Consider the following 14,251-nt stretch of genomic DNA (forward strand, 5'->3'; position numbering starts at 1 on the left):
AGAGCAACCCTAACTAGGGTGATACTAGTGTGGAATCACTAGTATTGCAAAACATTGTTAGAAATCTTGGTGCTTGAGAGGTGGATGCCCTCTTGTATCATCGTAGAGTGTTAGTGTTGATATTACGAGTGTTAAGAGTCTTGGTATTGAATATATACCTTGGTTCTTATTGTTTGTAATGTTGTATGTCACACTTCCTATCTTTTGTTCCTGCAATCGTTGTACTAGTTTGTAGTTGTTTCTAGTGAAGTCGTATGTTGTTACATTGTTCTTGTGTTCTGTTTCTATTGTCATCATCTTGTTCTTCTTGTGTAGCTGCTGTTTTGGTGTTGAACACCTAGTAATCTTGGGTTCTTGAGTTGTCATCTTGTAGCCGTTTGGTCTCTTGTATCTTGTGGACTGTTTTGTGCGATTTATGGATTGTTTTGGTGTCTTTCCTTGGTCGTTTTGTATCATTTGGTATCAAAACAAAGTTTGATTTTGTTCCAACAAAATCAATCTTGGGATTGTTATCTTGAAAATAAAATAAAAAGTGAAAAAGAAAAAAAATAAAAAAAAATTACTGTTCATGTTTTTAGGGGTTTTCAAAAAACTTGATTTTTATGTGTTAGATCCTTGTCCCACAACACTATTAGAGTCTATAAATTAAAAATCCCAATAAAAAATAAGTGTCAAAATCAAAAATCCCCCAAAAAATACTAAATTCATTTTTGACCATAGGTCAAATTTTGAGTTTTTCTTGTGTTTTTATTGTTAGATTTATATTCTCTAACACTATAGGAGTATAGGGTTTGAATTTGAGCTAAATTGGAGGTTATTTGAGCCATCCACCATTGTTGAGCTTGAGTTTGAAGAAACTTGAAGGTGGGATCTCATTGTGAGAGGTTGTTTTAAACTCACGTGTGTTTTATTGTGTAGGATTTGTATTGTATTGTATTGTTGTGTATGACGTTGTGGACTGATTGGGTGTCTTGATTGGACTGTAACTTGAAGGGTTAATTTTTGGTACCACCACAATGGAACCCGAGGCTTCAGATGCTCATACAATGGACAAAAATGCCATCAATCTCATTTTGGCTCGCCTTGAGACTATGTCCCGAGATGTGGCTAGGTTGAATGTGGGTCTTGAGAAATTAGATATAGATATGGCATCAATGAGTGAAAGATTAGAACGTGTGGAAAGGCAAAAGAGTCAACCTTCCACCCCTCAAAACATTTCCCCAACTAATACTCTCGAGACCTTGCACCAAATGTTATATCCACCAATTACCACAAATCAAACCAATCTTTACTCTCGAAGCTAAGAACAAGATAGACCAAGCCATCCTCTACTCCACCAAGTCCAACAATAGGGGTTTGGAACCCAAATACCACCTCCAAATCCGAACCCTTTCATCCAAACTCCACTTGATCAAAGACCTCACTATCCAAATCCAATCCATCCAATACAAGCTCCACTTAACCCAAATAGACCCATCCATGTTAATAGCTATGGTAGGGGAGGACAACATGATGGTTATGGGCCGTATGATGATGTTTATTTAGGGGAAGAAAGAATGAGGGGCAGACATGGGGAGTTAGGCCGAGAGGTGAGAGATGGCTATCCAAACCGAGATGTAGGTCTCAATTCCATCAAAGTGAGTCTTCCCATTTTCAAAGGTGAGAGTGATCCCGAAGCCTACCTTATATGAGAGTCATCTTATGACAACATCTTCCAACTTAATGATCTCACTGAAGAAAACAAAAGTTGTTATGCTATAGCTCACTTCGAAGGGTATGCTAATACATGGTGGGAGTATGTTAAATAATTTGGGAATGAGATGATTGGGGGATAACCTCCTCCTTGGTTTTGGTTGAAGAACCTTATACGGCAAAGATACTTGCCCGAGACTTATAGACATGAGCTCCTTTCAAAATTGTACAATTTGAAGTAAGGGAGCAAGAGTGTCATGGCTTACTACGACGAATTTCAACAATTGATGTTGAAAATAGATCACTGGGGAGAACAAGTGAGTCATGATATCGTGCACTTTAAAGTTGGGTTGAATAAAGACATCTCCACTCGCAGGACACTTCATAAGTTTGACACCATTGATGGCATCTTCCAAGCAGCATTGGAGGTTGAAAGGGAGCTCAAATAGAGCTTATTCATAATTGTCCAAACCGAGAGCACCAAGGCTACCCCAAAACACTTCACTAGGTATGAAGGTAAACCAATTTTGACTTCTAATTCCAAGGGATTTCAATGCTTCAAATGCCAAAGGTGGGGGCACAATGCTAGTGAGTGCCCAAACAGGAATAACGTGATCATAAGGGAGGGAAAATTATACTATATTGGGGAAGAAGTAGTAATTAAATAGGCTAAAGCCTCAAGATGGAGAGCAAGAAGAGGTTAAAATTCAAGGCGAGAAAGATGTAGAAGATGTGTGGCCGTTTGAAGGGGATTGTGAAGTGCCTTTGTAAAAGAGGTGAGGTCATGAATTTGTGGGCAAATTCCTATCAATATGGAGAGGATTATACGAGTACAATCATGACCTTGGACACTTTTTGAGTATTTTGAAGATGACTTAGAAGAGTGCATAAGCCCAAGTGTGAAGGAGGCCCGAAACCATCCTTTTGGTGCACTTAAGGGGCTACTTTTGGAAACCTTTAATGAAAGGTCTCTTTGGTCATTTCTCTATTATTTGTAATGTTGTATAAATAGAACCTTGTAGGGTTTATTTTCTTAGTTCTTTAATGTTATTAAAAGAAACTCTTCTAGAGAGAGTGAGAGCAACTGTAACTAGGGTGATACTAGCGTGGAATCACTAGTGTTGCAAAACATTATTAGAAACCTTAGTTCCTGAGAGATGGACGCCCTCTTATGTCATCGTAGAGTGTTTTTTTTATATTACGAGTGTTAAGAGTCTTGGTATTGAATATATACCTTGGTTCTTATTGTTTCTAATGTTGTATGTCACACTTCCTATCTTTAATTCCTGTAATCATTGTACTAGTTTGTAGTTGTTTCTAGTGAAGTCGTGTGTTGTTCTTACATTGTTCTTGTGTTCCATTCCAATTGTTACCATATTGTTATTCTGGTGTATATTCTATTTGGGTGTTGAACACCTAGTAATCTTGGGTTCTTGAGTTGTCATCTTCTAGCCGTTTCGTCTCTTGTACCTTGTGGATTGTTTTGTGCGATTTGTGGGCTATTTTGGCGTCTTTCCTTGGTCATTTTGTATCACTAAGACTGACGATACTTATCAGTTCATCATTAATTTTCATGAGACATTTCATAAGACGGGGTAGTCAAGTAGTATGGGGTGGATTTATTTTTTGCAGCTGCATAGGGATTCAAATTATGGTGGAGAGTTTTTGTGAAATGTAAGCCAGCAGGGTCACCTTCATTGACTTTGGCACTATTTTACTCTTTCTTCATAGAGAAGTATGTTCCTTATACTTTGCGAGAGATAAGGCAGATTAGTTTACTATTATTGAGTAGGGTAATTCTTTTTTTGTAGCCTATGATGGATGAATCTACTCACTATCTAGGTAGGCATTGCATCTATTGCCAAATGAGGAGGAAAGGATTTTTTGTCTCTTTAAAGAGTTGAGTATGGGTGAATGGTGGAAGGAGTGAAACACTATAGTGGTGCTAAGTTTATAGAAAATAAGGCCAGGAAAGGTAGTAGTTATAGTGACTCTTTTTCTAAATGTACAAGTTCTCAAAGGTATTTTTGGTGTATCATGTAGTCCCTATAAAGGTGTCAGCTTAGGGTCTGTCAGGGGCAAGCCATCCTTCTTTAGATTGTAGTAGGTATATCACTTCTTTGACTTTTACTTAGAGACCCACTTTGGATAGTGTATGTTATGAGTTTAGTGAGGTTCGAAGTTTAGTAAGGTTTGGCAGATTTAGAGATAGTGTCCCAGATTTATACATAATGATTAATAATCTCATTTGTAGGATCCTCGAGTTCCAGCTCCAGTAGGTGTAGGAGGAAGTGCACATTATAGAGACCATCCTCAGAATGGGTGAGGTGGACACACGAAAGATAAGAGGGTGGTACTCTGCCTAACTGAGGTGTTGGACATACTAGTAGAGGTGGTACTCAACTAGAGAGAGGCGACATACAAAAAAGTATTTGGACTCATTTTTATGCTTTCTCATTAGATGCGAGGTCGAGTGTCATAATTCAATTTCTCAAGTCATTATTGCTGGGTTCAATTGGTGTTAATGAAAAATGGAGGGACACAATCCTTCAAGGAAAAGTCACACTGTTTTGGAAAAGGGATTACTATTCAGATGGTTGTGACTATTCAGAAAAAAATACAATGATTCAAACGGATAAATATGGTTATTCCAAAGGATACTCCTTTCCGAATGGACCATTGCTTTCTTTCCGAAGGGGCACTTCTTGGCTATAGAAACCTATATTTTTCCACAAGTTTAGTATGATTTTTTCTATATAAGCAAAATTTTCTCTTGCTTCTAAAAACTCTGTGTGATCATCTCCAGTTGAGTGAGTTCAAAGAAAATCAGAACGTTTGAAATAACACTACATTCTGGTTGTGAAGCCATTTTATACTGGGAGGAAAATTCCACAACCTCGGGTACTTGAGGGTAATTATTTCCTTAAGGACACTCCATGAATTCGGAGGACTTGGCTTATTCTTCTTCATCTTTTTTTCTTTAAAATAAAATAACACACTTCTTTGATAGTTCATATTGAACTTGTGTTGAGGTGTTGCAAAACTTCATAAGTGTTCTTGATTTAATCTTGAACTTGTGTTGAAATTGTTTTGACATAATATAGATTGTGTACCCGAAACAACAATATTAAGGAATTAATTTGGAAAAAAAATTTGATTGTTTAGTGAAATTTTTCTTTTCACTAAAGTTTTTTTTGTCATAATCTGTATTGTTTAGTTTCTGGTGATTAATTCTTTAAGCTTTCTACTCCGTTTGAACTTAACAAGTGATTTGAAGAAATAAAATCTTCATCACAAGTTAAAGATCATTCGGTTAACAATTGGAAGTCATAAAAACTTCATCGTTAAACTATAAACAAGTAGTATTTATAAGTTGCTACGAACTTGTAATAATATAATTTTATACTAAAGTTGACTGTCTTTTTGTGATAGGAAAAATGACTATAGAAGGTCATGTTGATGGTGTGACAAGTGTCGTAGCAACTAATGCTACCACAACCAGTCGCACAAATGCGCCACCCGCTCTGGCACTAGCGGAAAAGCCCAAAAAAATTTTTGGAGTTGATTTATAGAGGTGACAACAAAAGATGTTCTTCTATTTATCAAACTTATGTCTTTAAAGGTTTATTTCAGAAGATGCTTTCAAAGTGCCCAAAGGAACTTCGGACCAGGAGTGATTCGTTATAACAAAGGCATGGAAACATTCTGATTTTCTATGTAGGAATTACATCTTAAGCGGCCTCTAAGATGACTTGTACGACGTCTACAACGTAATGAAGATATCTAAAGAATTATGGAATATGCTGGAAAAGAAATACAAGTTTGAAGATAGGGGAACCAAGAAGTTCTATGTTGGGCGATTCCTAAAGTACAAAATAATCGACAACAAGACTATCGTTTCTCAAGTATAGGAGTTGCAAGTCATTATCCCAGGATCTCTTTACAGAAGGTATAAATTTAATGAATACTTTATTTGAACATGTTAAAAATGTTTTTAATATTCACATAAACTTTGTTGTAGGTTTGGTTGTGAACGAGCCATTTCAATTAGCTACGATAATTTAGAAGTTGTCACCTTTGTGGAAGGACTTCAAGGATTACTTGAAACACAAATGAAAGAAGATGACGGTCGAAGAACTTATTGTGAGGCTGCTCATTGATGAAGACAACAAAGTCATAGAGAGGAGGTCTAAAGGAAATTCTGCAATAAATGGAGCTAATATTTTAGAAGACGACCCTAACAACTCAAAGAAGCGAAAGAAAATAGGACAACAAAGCAATCAACCTAAGAAGAAATCCAAAGAGAAATGCTTTAATTGTGCAAAGATTTCCCACAAGTCTATAGATTGTCATTCCCCAAAGAAAGGCAAAACGAAGGATCAAGAAAATATGTCTGAATCCAAGAATGAAAGGACAATCTATGTGCTATGCTTTCAGAATGTAACTTGGTGTGAAATCCTCAAAAATGGTGGATGGATCTGGTGACACCCACCACATTTGTGCAAATAAATAATTGTTTGCTGTGTTTGCTCTGGATCAAGGCAAAGAGAAGATTTACATGGAAAACTTCACAAGTGCAAAATTTGAAGGGACAGGAAAAGTATGCTTGAAAATGACTTCAGGAAAAGTGTTGACTCTTAATAATATTCTATATGTACCAAAATTGAGAAAGAATTTGATTTTGATATCACTTCTTGATAAAACTAGATTCAAATCTGCATTAGTTTCCGAAAAATTGTACTTAGTAAAAGAAGTGTACGTAGGAAAAGGCTACCTCACTGAGGGCCTATTTAAGATGAATGTAATAAATTTTAAAATCAATAAAGGTTCTATTTCTTCTGACATGCTTAAGTCTAATGATTTGTGGCATGATTGATTAGGACATGTCAACTACAAAACATTGTGAAAACTGATTAACTTAGAAGTTTTGCCAAACTTTGAATACAATAAATCAAAATTTCAAACGTGTGTGGAATTAAAGTATGTTAAGCATCCGTATAAGTCCATTGAAAGGAATTTCAATCCATTAGACTTAATCCACACTGACATTTGTGATATGAAGTCAATACTATCTCGTGGTGGGAAAGTATCTTATAACTTTTATTGATGATTTCACTAGGTATTGTTATGTCTATTCGCTAAATGGTAAGTATGAAGAAATAGATGTGTTTAGGCAATATAAAATAGAAGTTTAAAATCAGTTAGAGAAAAAGATCAAAACGATAAGAAGTGATAGGGGTGGAGAATATGAATCTCTATTTGTGGAAATATATGTGTATAAAATGGAACTGTCTATAAAACTACGACCCCATATTCACCTCAATCTAATAGAATTGTGGAAAGGAAAAACTAAATCTTAAAGGAAATGATGAATGCCTTACTAATAAGTTCAGGTTTATCGAAAAACTTGTGAAGGGAAGCTGTTCTTATAGCTAATCGAACACTTAATAAAGTCCTCCACAGTAAGACACTATCAATTCCATATGAAAAATGAAAAAGAAGGAAATCCAACTTGAAATATTTCAAAGTCTGGGGGTGTCTAGCGAAGGTCCAAGTTCATATGCCTAAAAAGGTAAAGATAGGACCTAAGACGGTGGACTGCATGTTCATAGGATATGTTAAAAGTAGTAAAGCATGTCGGTTTTTGCTTCTTAAATCCAAACATCCGGACATCAATGAAATTACGGTAATTGAATCAGACAATGTTGAATGCTTTGAATATATTTATCCTTATAAAATTAGACATGAAAGTCTAGTGAGGGGTCTAAACGATCTCGAAATGAACAAAGTGAATATGTACACAATGATGAGAATCCAAGATGGAGTACACGTCAAAGAACATCAACTTCTCTTGGATCAGATTTTGTAACATTTCTCTTAGAAAATAAGCCTCAAATATTTAAAGAGGTGATTTCATCGTCAGACTTATCCTCTTGGAAAGAGGCAGTCAATATTGAGATTGATTCAATCTTAAGAAATCATACGTAGGAGTTGATTGATCTTCCTCCAGGAAATAAACCTTTAGGTTATAAATGGATCTTCAAAAGGAAAATGAAAGTGAATGGTACTATTGACAAATACAAGGCAAAACTTGTAGTAAAAGGTTTCAACTAGAAAAAAGGCCTTGATTACTTTGATACATACTCGCCAGTAACAAGGATAACATCAATTCAGATGTTAATTACCTTGATAGTGGTATATGGTCTTGAAATTTATCAAATGGATGTGAAAATAATATTTCTAAATGGAGAATTGGAGGAAGAAATTTATATAGAACAACCTGAGAGTTTTGAAATAAGTTAAGTTCATAATTATTGTGATTTATTATACTTTTTTCATCTATTCCAATTTAAGAGACACTAATATAATTTTGAGAGTCAATCAAATATCATAATTGAAGTCGCGAAGCAGACATAACTTAAATGACTCATAGTAACTTATTAGAAGTGATACAACAAAATTATTATAAAAAATATTGCGAAAAAAATATAAGCGAACCTCATATAAGATGTCAAGTTAATTTAAAACATCAACAGTTAATTTATCATTTTTTTATTTTATCTTTTTATTAAATCTTATTTTTTTAATACTTAGATGTCTCATAATAATTAATTAAAAATAAAATAATAAAATTATGATTGAAATAGCTGAAGCAGACATGTCATAAATATCTATTTTACTTTTTTTAATTGAATATTATTAATTTTTTTAATACGTAAATGACATCTAATAATTAATTAGGAAATAACTTATTAGAAGTGATATAACAAAATTAATATAAAAATAGTTGTGAAAAAAATTTAGACGGGGCTCATATAAGATGTCAAGTTAATTTAAAACATTAATAGTTAGTTTGTCATTTTTTTGTTTATTTTATCCTTTTTATTAAATATTATTAATTTTTTAATACTTAAATGACTTATAATAATTAATTAGGGAAGAAATATTAAAATTATGGTTGAAGCTACTGAAGCAAACATGTCATAAATATTTATTTAATATTTTTTATTAAATATTATTTTCTAACACTTAAATGATATGTAATAATTAATTAGGGGTGATATAGTAAATCACGGAGGAAGCAGGCATGACGACCTTCACCTACTTCCTTCACTCTTCTATATATTAGAATAGTACTCAGTGTGTAAAGTGCAATATCATATATCACTAGTCAATATACAATAGAAGAGTGAAATAGATAGTAGTAATACAAGACCAAAGTTACATATACAACATGAATATGCAAAGAAGAGAGGGATATACAGCAATGCCATATATATATATATATATATATATATATATATATATATATATATAACTCAATGTAGTAGTCTGAGGAATCCAACCTAATATGTTGAGGGTCATAACTATGTAGGCAAAATAAGACTAGCATAATGAGGGCACCTAACCATAATCTAATTTAACCAATAATAAAGGAAGAAAAGGAACCCAAAACGTATCGACTATCCCGGGTACTAGTGCATAACCATCCTGCCATGAACTAACTACAATAAACAACAATAAAGTAACTGACTAGTTCAAAAAAATAATGCATAAATGAGCATAAGTATCACTATCCTTAGAAACCTGAGGAAGACTAGTAGGGACCGGTGGAACCCCACGTGGAGCAGTACAGTCAAGAGCAGGGACCCTAGACTAGGTTTGTACTCTATAAATAGGGTAAGTTCCCTTCACATCTTCCCTAGGTGGGATAGTAGTTCCAACAGAGTTTATACGATCATCAAATCTTTGAGGAGACATGATTTAAAATACGGGTAAGCCAGGAGTTAGAGAAGATTAAATGTAACTAGACTCTTGAGCCCAAAATAGAACAAAAAAAATGAAATATTTCTAAATGCCTCATAGCCTTCCCATTATAAGTGTGGTGCATTAAACACCCATAAAAGGGACTATACTCGACACGACTTTGTGAATGCCCAAAGACCCTGAGTTATGCTATGATACAAGCTTGTCACGATCCAAACCAGGGCCTTGTCATGACGGGTATCTCAAGCCCATCGTAAGCCGGAGACAACATCCTTAGCCTAACCTCCAGAGCATAATATAACAAACAGCAGAAGATACCCAAAATATTAAGTAAGATAGATGAATTAAATGAAATCTAAGAGTCTAAGAAAGACAATCAATCATCCTAATATTGTCCGAAAAAGCCTCTAAAAATAGAAATACAAAACTAGGTTGGGACATGCCCCCAACCATGACAAAAAATAGAATTCACAATACCTAAAACATGAAAAACAACTTAATGAAATTGCATAGCTTTCCAAAAAATAGAGGCTCACCACTTTACAATAACTCAAACAACGTAGCACACCACCTAGCACTTTACAAGAGTAACAGAAAAGCTCTCAGACCCTATATCATGAAATGATGCAGCGTCTAAGAACGGTCTGTGAGGCAAACACTGGTATGTAACTAAGGGGAAAGTGATAAAATAATGCCATTTTCAAAAACTAGTGAAAATCATATGCACAATATTTATATAGATATATAGGATATCGGGTTAAAGATAAGGGTCATAAACATGAGAGATTAAAATATTAACCTGCACTGTGTAGCTTGCTCCATCCTAAAGGCCCCCATGGGCTATATGGGAATGACTCCCCTTATCGAAGGGTCCTACTACATATTAGATGCATGTACCAAGAAAATCAAGAAAAGGCTAAAGACACCAAGGCAATATCTATCCAAAATATAAAGTGTGCACCAAGCATAAGATCAGACAGACCTCCACATTTGTAAACGTGGATTCCAGTGTTGGTTCCCCCAAGACTACACCTTCACAGTGAGCTACACATTTTTCTTTAAGCCCAAATAAAATAGTTTACACATAAGTTCAACCATTAACCAAGAAGCCTTTATTAAGGAATTTTGAACAATATATAGGCATACTAATATGCTTTCAATCTTATATAATTATGTAAAACCAATCCATGTCACCATTAGACTCCTAAGTCCATTTAAAATCTAAATCATGGCTTCCAAGGTTCTTCAAAAACCATTTTTATTCATTTATCTTGTAATACAACACAATATTTTAAAAAATTAAGTTAAGTCATCCAATTAAATAGATTCAAGATCATGTTTACAAGGTGGGTTGAGGCTAATGCCATTACTAAGTAAAAAGTCCATAAATTTGGAAAATTCATGTCACCCATTCTTAACCCTACCTTGTTGCACCAACTAAGTCCAAATCAAATAATTTATCAAGCATGAATAACATATTTAAAACATGGGAAAGCAATTGAAGTAATAATCAATGAAAAGCCTTCAACCCAATTTCAAACCCGACAATTTAAACACATAAAGGTTGAGTAAGTAAATGACATAATGTAAAAAAACAAGATTGGGATGGGAAACATACTTGAAATACCAAAGAATTTTGAAGAGAAATCAAAGCGTAGAGATTGAACGATGAATTCTCAGTGAAACCTTAATATCCATTGCCTTGGGAGTTAAAGAGGAAAAATTAAGGTTTTGATTTTTTTATAACTGATGACAGAGAGGTAATTTAGGTATTTTTAAGTCGTGGAAAAAGTTTGAAGGAAGGAAGAGACAGAAAAACCCTAAATAAAATAAACAAGAAAATTTTTAGAAGAGTCGTCATGGATTGGGTGACGACTCGTGAGGTTAGACCACTAGTCATAACCTTGAGTTGTTAACTAAGGATAGAGAATCTGGTCCTTCACTGGTAAGACAACATGTCTCTCATAACTATTAATTATATGACATAATGATTAAACATGAAGAATTGTGGTTAGGGGATGAACTCTTGGGCATATTTTTGTAGTAAAAATGTGTCCCTCTTAACGACTCATTACGCTCATAACGAGTTACACCCTGGACTCATTGTCAAGGGACCAAAGTCTGGACTTCCTCACTATTGTGTGATAACACTCAACTCACTCCCATGATTAAGGTGTGAGGTGGTCGTTGTCAATAACCCAACTAGAGTTTAGGTCAAATCCACAAGGAGCGAATTATAGACTTTAAATCCTATAGTTGTTCTACTTACTAAAAGGGTAACCAGAATGCTAACAAATACAACATGTAAATTAAAGTGGGGGATTTTATTTAAGGATGATTTGTAACAATTGTTGATCAACAATGCATGAATATGACACTTTTTGGTTTGAAATCAAAATTGGAGGAGATCTTGGGATTATGTTTACTTAAAGGGAAAACATGTGGGTTGTTGGTGGTTTAACATAAAGCTTAGTTGTTAAGTAGAGGATAGGATAGGTATATAGTCATTATGGACAATCTTTCAATAAAACCACAATGATTTCACCCATTGGCTCTTTCGAGTACCTAACAAGTGTACAAGTTATAATTACCAAAAACCTTAATCAGGCATCCCTATTTCTAGGATGATGCTCTTGACATGACTTACACTCCAATCACACTTATTTCTAAGATTACTAAAGGTAGTAAACCATAGACTTAATTATTCACCATTACTTTGTCCCCCTATAACCCTATTTCAAGGATATTATGGATTACCATATATTCACCTCTATCCCTCTTTCAAGGATAATGAAGGGTTTCTAGAGTTTAGGGCTTTCACCCATCAAACCTTTTTGAAGATTTAAGGTTTTCACCCATCAAATTCCAACTCATTAACCCAAGAAATGGTGGAATCCATACTCAACAACTAAAAATCATGCAAACACAACAACACCCTTACATAATTACACTTTAGTTCAACATAATCCCTAGACTAAATTACTTATCTACTCATGAAGAAAGTAAAGAGAGATATACTATATGGTCCTGTATTATTGATATTTCTGTATACTTTTCTTCTCTTTTGGATGATTCTTAGTTTTACTTGGGTTGTAATATTCGGGCACTCTGATGGTGTCCATATTTGCATAGATTAGTTACTTTGTTCTTAGTTTGCTACTTTAGTTTAGTTTTAATTGATGATCTTTTCCCTGTGATAGACTGGGTGCTAACATTCTTAAGAGGAAAGCATCATGATTGGGTTTTTAACCATGGATGCAGGGGAAGTCTGAGTACCCATGGCATCATGGTCAATACAAGAAAAGTCATAGTACCTGTGGCATTGATGATTTGGGGATTGCACTCATACCCATTGGTGAAGTCTAAGTAGCCATATGGGTGGTCCACCCGTATTAGAGCCATAATGTGCGACATTAACTTGGGTTGTTGTCATGATTAGAAAATTATGCATGGTGCGGATGCAAAACAAACAACCGTATCTATCCCATTTTCTTGCAAAATTTGAGGGCATGGACGTGCGCAACCTTGTGACAAAATTTTTCCTCTTTCTATGACTCCAAAAATTGACTGTGGAATAATAATGAATACTCCATATTTATCTCGAGTGGGATAAAAAATTGAACCCCCTTTACGAGATTCACATGCCATGTGTGTAAGCTTAATTGTCTACATCTTATGTGTGTTTGTACCATCTAGAACTTACCTCATTAGTCTTTTAATGCTACATTTTGATTGTGATTGGTTGGTTAAATGATCATAGGCCATTTTGTGACATTGGAAACCCGCTCTAGCCTAAAAAACCTACCAATACATAGGAGTTACCCCTAGTCACCCTCTTTGAGCCTTTGGAATTTCTTTGGCAAACACATTACAATCCTTTATTAAGTTCAAAACAATGAAAATAAAAACCAAGTTATGTCACGAAGAGATAGAGATAGAGACAGATAAATCAAGTAAAAATAGACATAATATAGGAAGTAAAATGATAACAAAGATTATATTAAAACCCTTAATCCTCAATTTAGATTACCTACAAGCACCTAAACTCCTACGCTGACCATAGGGGAATCCAAACGTGAATTCAACGTAAGCTAATCAAAGATCACACACACTCACAAGAGAGTATTTTTTCATAAACATCAAAATTAACGACAAAGCTAACATAAAAATGATAAGGAAACTACTACTTATAGACAAGGGATAATTTTCATAATTATGGGCCCAAAAGTGACTTATTTCTGAAAATAGGGCAAGTGCCCACACAACCCAAGCACGTGCTCACGCAAGCGACAATTCATGTGACATTGGTTGGCTAAAATAGGGCATATTCTTCCATATCTCACCATCTTCTGATGCAGGTAACCTTAGCAAGTGCTTTTAGTGATTATTTGGTCTTTTTTTTTACTTCTTTTTGGCCTCACCAAGCCCCATTGACCCTCCTTGAAGGTAAACACTATTCTTTGGCACCCTTTTAATAATATTAAGGTCTTCAAACACCTCTTGATTCTTTTTCATCTCACTAAAAGATATTGAGGAAATTTTAATTGTATTATCTTCTCCTACTTGAAGAAGATTCATCCTTGAATTTAAAACCTTAAAGCACAAGAGAAGAACAAACAACCAAAACATCCTCAAAGCACAAGCATTATGACATGACCCAAACTAGGGCATGGTCGTGTCGGGTATCTCAAGTTCAACCAGGATCAGAGACCACCCCCAATACCCAAACCATTGACCACCCTTCACCCCATGTCGAATGAATCCCAAACATATAATAAGGTAAGAGAATATC

Source organism: Capsicum annuum, chromosome 4 (assembly GCF_002878395.1).
Source record: "Capsicum annuum cultivar UCD-10X-F1 chromosome 4, UCD10Xv1.1, whole genome shotgun sequence".
In the NCBI taxonomy this organism is placed as follows: Eukaryota; Viridiplantae; Streptophyta; class Magnoliopsida; order Solanales; family Solanaceae; genus Capsicum; species Capsicum annuum.